The 5,719-nt window shown below is 41.1% G+C and overlaps 1 long non-coding RNA gene across 1 annotated transcript; it reads left to right on the top strand.

The window, feature by feature from the left end:
- The first annotated feature begins 593 nt into the window (after nt 1-593).
- LOC144157813 (uncharacterized) lies at nt 594-5,403 on the top strand. Its single transcript, XR_013319874.1, has 3 exons — nt 594-724; nt 1,669-1,780; nt 5,262-5,403. It is a non-coding gene; the product is annotated as an uncharacterized LOC144157813 (long non-coding RNA).
- The last annotated feature ends 316 nt before the right edge of the window (nt 5,404-5,719 follow it).

Here is a 5,719-nt window from a genome sequence, read left to right as displayed (position 1 = left end):
TAGAAATACAGTAGCTTGTAATTTGCCTCAAGGCACCGATTACCGCAGGTTAAAAAGAAATTGATTGTTTTCTGCGAAAGGAATGACCCCAAACCAGCAGATGGACATGGAATCCGGACGATGACGCCTGCTTTTGTATGCATTCTGGTGCTGCGTTGACGCTGATATCTGGCGAGCATAGACGTCGGCGTAACTTCCGCGTAAGCTCGCGTCGCCGTGAATTCCACCGACGCCGTCACCGCGGGGCGATGTCAACGCCGAAAGAGCGGAAAATACGCTGCAAGTGGTTGCGGCCTCAGAACAAACCGTAAAATTACGGCGCCGCAACCCCACGCCAGCTGTATTTCCACCATAGACCCTGAAATTGCTGTAACTGTCGGTACAATTGCGGTTTTCTTAAAAAAAAACCATGCTCAAGCTTTTATTTTATATAATTGGCAACTAATATCTGTATTTACCAATAACTTGGGCATCTATTTCGCAACGCGTTTTTATCAAGGCGGGTGTCACTTCAGGAACTAGTTTTTCCCCCGGACGAACATGAGACAAGAAAGTGCTGCGCGGCGAGCCCGACCGTCCTATCTGCACTCCGTATCGGTGCGCGTGCTACTGGCCGGTGACGGACGGGCGTGCACGGGCGTGCACGTCTTCACTTTCGTTGTTTCGGTGATTTGACTACCGTGGTTTTATCTACCGGACGAAGAAATACTGCGAAGCAGTGAAGGTGAGTACTAGTGAACTTTGTTTTCTTGTCATATGTATTTATCGTAGCAGAGTTGCTATCAAACTGCGGTCCGCGTAAGCGATTAGCCCTAACGACTTCAGTGACTCGCTTTCTGCGTTCCGCAGATCTGTCGGTAGACCTTTGTACCTGGCTGCTGCGTGTGTAAACAATCAATTCTCGCGCAATTTCTAGCCCTGTGTTCGGTGAAGTGTGTCTGTCCTGTTCTGTTTAGCTAGCCGAATGTTTTGATATGAAGTGAAATAAGGGAAGCAGGAGAGTGCGAATATATGTGCGTGTACGAATATACTATGTGCCTGTGCGAATGTAGGTGCGTGTATGCATTACACGCACATCGTGTACTTTTAGCGTGATATTATGTGCTCTTTGTTTTTATTTCGTTTCAGAGATGCCGTTTTTTTTCGTCATAATAGTTTTCAGTTAAAAAACATGCACAATAAATTGAATTATTGCCGTGCGTGCAGCATTAGAATAAAATAATAAATCGAGTTATTTCCGAGCGTACAGCATTATATTAAAATGCCATCTGGATGTTTTTTTCGCGTTTCGATTGAATGATTATTCTTTTTGAACGCTCAATTTGGGCGTGAACTGTTGGAATGCACAAAGTGTATGGAACCCGAATTTATTTGTAACGTCAGAACTACACGCATGTCGTAACTGGTACAGTAGTATGAGTAGCGCTGGTTGCGCTTCGTACTCTTACTGTAGCATCGCAAACGTAAATTAACCATTCAGAACCAAGTAAAACTATTCAATAATGGCTGTTAAATTTCTGTCACTTACGGAATTTCCAGCTTAATGAATTTTAGTGTGCAACACACCTTGGTGATCAGAGTAACGCAGCATTTGGGATTTCGCTGGTTTAAGGCAGAGTATGATTCTGGTGTCTGGCCTGTCGTTTGGTAATAACTTGTATGTTGCAGGCAGCTGACTGGTGCAACTTGCATTCAAAATGACTTATTGGTGCGGCCTACTTCAAGTACCGAGGCTGTTTCCTCATCGGGCATCGCCGACTGTTTGGCAGTCTATGCAAAAGTGGGTAAACACGTTTGTTTTATGGTTTTTATGGACTTCGTCTTGCTCTGACATGCACAACGAAATTTCAGTAATCTCAAGTCATCATTTTTTCGCTAGGGACTCTTTAGAAGGTGTTTAAGCAGTCTTACACCAGCGCCGTTTTTGGTGACTATTTTTGCAGATTAGAATTTTGCCGACACAACGTAGCACTGCGAATGCTTGATGTAGATTTACAATCTAAACAGCACAAGGTACGAGCTGACTCTTATTTGTTTATTGCACAATAAATGTATGTATATACTGAACTTTTGTGGTGACGCAGATGTGCTGCTGAACCTCGAATGATGCCAACCATTTCGAGAGGTTCTTTTGGCCACAGCAGCCAATTTTCGAATGAAAGAAAAAAAAAACAAAGTGGCGGTAATTCACTACTGCACCCCTCAAGACCAGCTATAGCTTCAGCGCGTAGAACCCCCAAGTTGGATTTATAAATGCAGATCATCCCTCTCGTCAACCGAAGCAGGTGCGCGTAATGATAAAAAAAACTTAAATATGCACGAAAAAACTTCAGACCGATTCAACGTAACAGTAGTGCCCTGCTGAGCATCCCTTCATAAAAGCTTTAATGACCTTGTGGGCTGGTTGGTATCTGCTTTGCCATAAAATCCTAGCCCCACTTAATTGCTGGTCACGAATGCACGCCCCACAACGGGGAGGAAATGGGGGGCAAGTGGGCCAAATCGCAATTTTACCTGTCGCAAGTGGTCAGTGCCCATTTCGTTGGCTATATTATTAAGGAATTGTGTGACGCAAAGAGAGAAAAATAATCCTTGGTTCAACACCTTACACACAATATTTTCTTTTGGATCCACATAGGGATGTCTGGAAGAGGCGTTGCCTGTTCGAATGAATGGCATTATAGAAGCATTTGGGCACCAGTGCGATATTTCGGTGCATATATACATTCTTTGTGTTGATGAACAGCTGAGAATTAGCACTTGTTCCTGTCCTGTGTTTTTGCAATTGTGAGCTTAGGTCCAATTTTCATGCTGTTTTTTTTCATGTTTTACAAACGGCAATTTTCCTGGTAACATATTCTTTTGCTAGAAAACTTTTTCAAGCAAGTTATGGCTTTTTGCAAAATTTACTTGAAGGATTTTTTGCTCTGTTTATTAGGGTTGACGGGATTTGACTACTGTATTTAATGTAAATTGTAAACACTTTCTACTCAATATTTAGTGCCAGTGTACATTTGGCTGCTCCAATAAGAGCATGAACAGTAAAGGAAAGGAAATATTTCAGATACATATTTGTGCCTGATGACTATTCTGTGGGCGTGCGAAGTTTGGTTGGTGGTAATTGTCAGGTGACGACTTATCCGTAGCTGTGCACGTTGATAGGGACATTTGAAACTTGAAAAATTACTCAAAAAATTTTTGTTGTCTTTTTTGCTGCTATTAAAGCTATAAATATGACAACATGGATTATCCGTACCTGTTGCTGTTCAAACTTTCTTGACAGATCTCTTCATACACAGTAAGCTGTTAGTGTAGCTCCAGCTTTGAAATGTTTGGTTCAATGCTTATTTAAAAAAATTTGGACAGAACTCCTTGTTAGGGACTTTCACGTAGTGTGTAACAATTGTAGTTTATTCATCCTCATTGCGTTTCTTGCAATTGTACATGTCTATATCCTCAGCACAAAACCGACACGACAGAGGGAAAAGAAAACATGGGACAAGCTCGGAATGTCAACTAAAATAAACTTATTGGAGGAGTTGCACAAAAATGTATACCCAGCATGCATACAAAAAATGAGAGAAACAACCCAATAATGCCCGAGGCTTTCATCGGGTTAAATTTTGTTTTTTGTGCATCTGTTGGCGGCATATTTTTGTGCAACTGCAGAGCCTTTCCCGTGTTTTCTTGTCCCTTTATTTTGTATGTTTTGCACTGTGGAGCTGAATATTTACCAACATTACTACAGTTGTACATTTTGGTTTGTTGGCGCTGCTCATGACAAAATAGTTCACCCCGTTGCTTATTTTTGCTCTGCTTTGGCTCACGTCTCCCCACACGGACAGCATCCTTTGTTTTATTTTTGTTGTATTTGGCACTCTTTACGGCAGCACAAGGCAGGTCGTTTTCTGTGCCGCTTAGTCTCTCCTCCTTTCAACAGTTTTTAAACCTGCATTAATTTTTTCGTTGAAACGAACGGAACATATTTAAGGAAGCTCTGTAACTTTTCTTTGTGCATTTGCGTTTTTCCTTATGTCTGTCCAAGGCCGCCTTGCCAGCATACTAAGCAGTGTTGACATGAACCACGCAACCAATGGTAGTAGGTTGGAAGAGTTTTGCTTAAATGTATTTCGTCTTCAGGCTAACTATTATGGAATGTCCATCAGGGCATTAGTGGTTTGTTGCAGTGGAAAAAGCTGCTGTGGTAAAAAACCATGAATGAAAATTTGCTCGAAGCCGTACAACACTACGTGTTGCTAGCCATAGAATACTATGCATTCAAAATAGCTGACATCTGACCATAAATTGTCCATCAATTACGGCAACTTGTTTCCTGCACATCGTTCAGAACAGTGGTTTTAATGTGGATAGTATTTTGGATTTTTCTCGTCTATCAAAGGAATAAGCGGGGGATCCACATGTTCACCCGCTTAAGCGGGGATCAAACTTTCCTTCGCACGTCTCAGCAATGAATGAATTTGAAAGCGAAAAAAATTCGAGGCATTGAAAAGGCATTGCGAAATAGCTGATGGTAATTGATAGAGAGCAGACATCGAAGCTGCATAATAGCTGCTTACAACAAAATAATAATCACTACTTTTTACAGTTAGTGAGCCTCCCTTGTAGCAGTGGTCCTGTGGACATCTATATTGCCTAAAACATATTGTTGGGCTTCTCATGTGTGCCAGCTACTTACAACTGCACAACACATGACAACGGACATAGGCAGAGAATAAGAATGACAACCGCATAGGTGTCCTGTGTATACAGGCACACAAGCTATTTAGGTGTCCAAACATTATTCATAAGTGAACTCGTCATTGGTGCTTTTATTGCATAGCTTTTTTTGGCTGGTAACCTGTCATTCTGGGGATTCAGATAAAATTTATTAGCCTTCAGTCACTTTTGCTGGTGCCGAACGTCTAGTGACATCAGGTGGCTTTTTATACTGAGATCATGTATATGTGATCAAAATCTTTTGAATTACTACCACTGCTGGTACGCTTCATGTAAAAATAATTTAGCACACATGCAACTTTAAAAAATTCAAGCAATGACACAAGTGTTCAAATGAGAATTAGTGTATTCTTTCAAGAATTTATCATCAAATTAGCATTTAAGGAAATTAAAAATGGTGTAATATCAGCATCGTAGAGAGTCAAACGAAAAATATAACTTTAGCAAAAAAAGGATATTTTAAACAAAATTTCACTTTTGACATGTTGTAATCTTATATCAGCTTGCTTTTTCTTTCTTTCCAGCCTGCACATGTGCCAAGTTTGCCGTGCCACAGCAGGTAATCAAGGCGACCCTCTTGTCCGTAGTGTCACAGGCAGGAAATCAAGGCTGTCGGTCCGTCAGCTGCATAGTGCTGTCTCAAAATTAAATCGATCGTGAGTCGCTGAGTTTTGTCTCTGCTTATATATATTTAGCAGCTTTGACTGGCTGGCCTTTCAGCTAGCTGTCGCTGTCTGACTAAATTTATGTGTGACTATCAATGCTGCCGATTTACATCTTGTGACTGCCAAAAATGCCCGTATTTTCCCCAATAACACTTACTTGCAGCAAAGCGTAAAATGTGTAATTATGTATCAATTTGCTTACCTAAAATATTCACATAGTTCAAGAAACGCTTTACAAAAATGGCAAGAACACGTCAGGAAGTACGCAGAAACAAATGAAGAAGCACCGTAAGAATACGTCATGAAGTACATAAGAT

The sequence above is a fragment of the Haemaphysalis longicornis genome, unplaced genomic scaffold (genome assembly GCF_048455015.1).
Source record: "Haemaphysalis longicornis isolate Haplotype H1 unplaced genomic scaffold, Haemaphysalis longicornis Haplotype H1 scaffold_10, whole genome shotgun sequence".
In the NCBI taxonomy this organism is placed as follows: domain Eukaryota; kingdom Metazoa; phylum Arthropoda; class Arachnida; order Ixodida; family Ixodidae; genus Haemaphysalis; species Haemaphysalis longicornis.
Note: the sequence above shows the minus strand (reverse complement) of the source record. Positions and strands in the feature narration are given on the sequence as shown.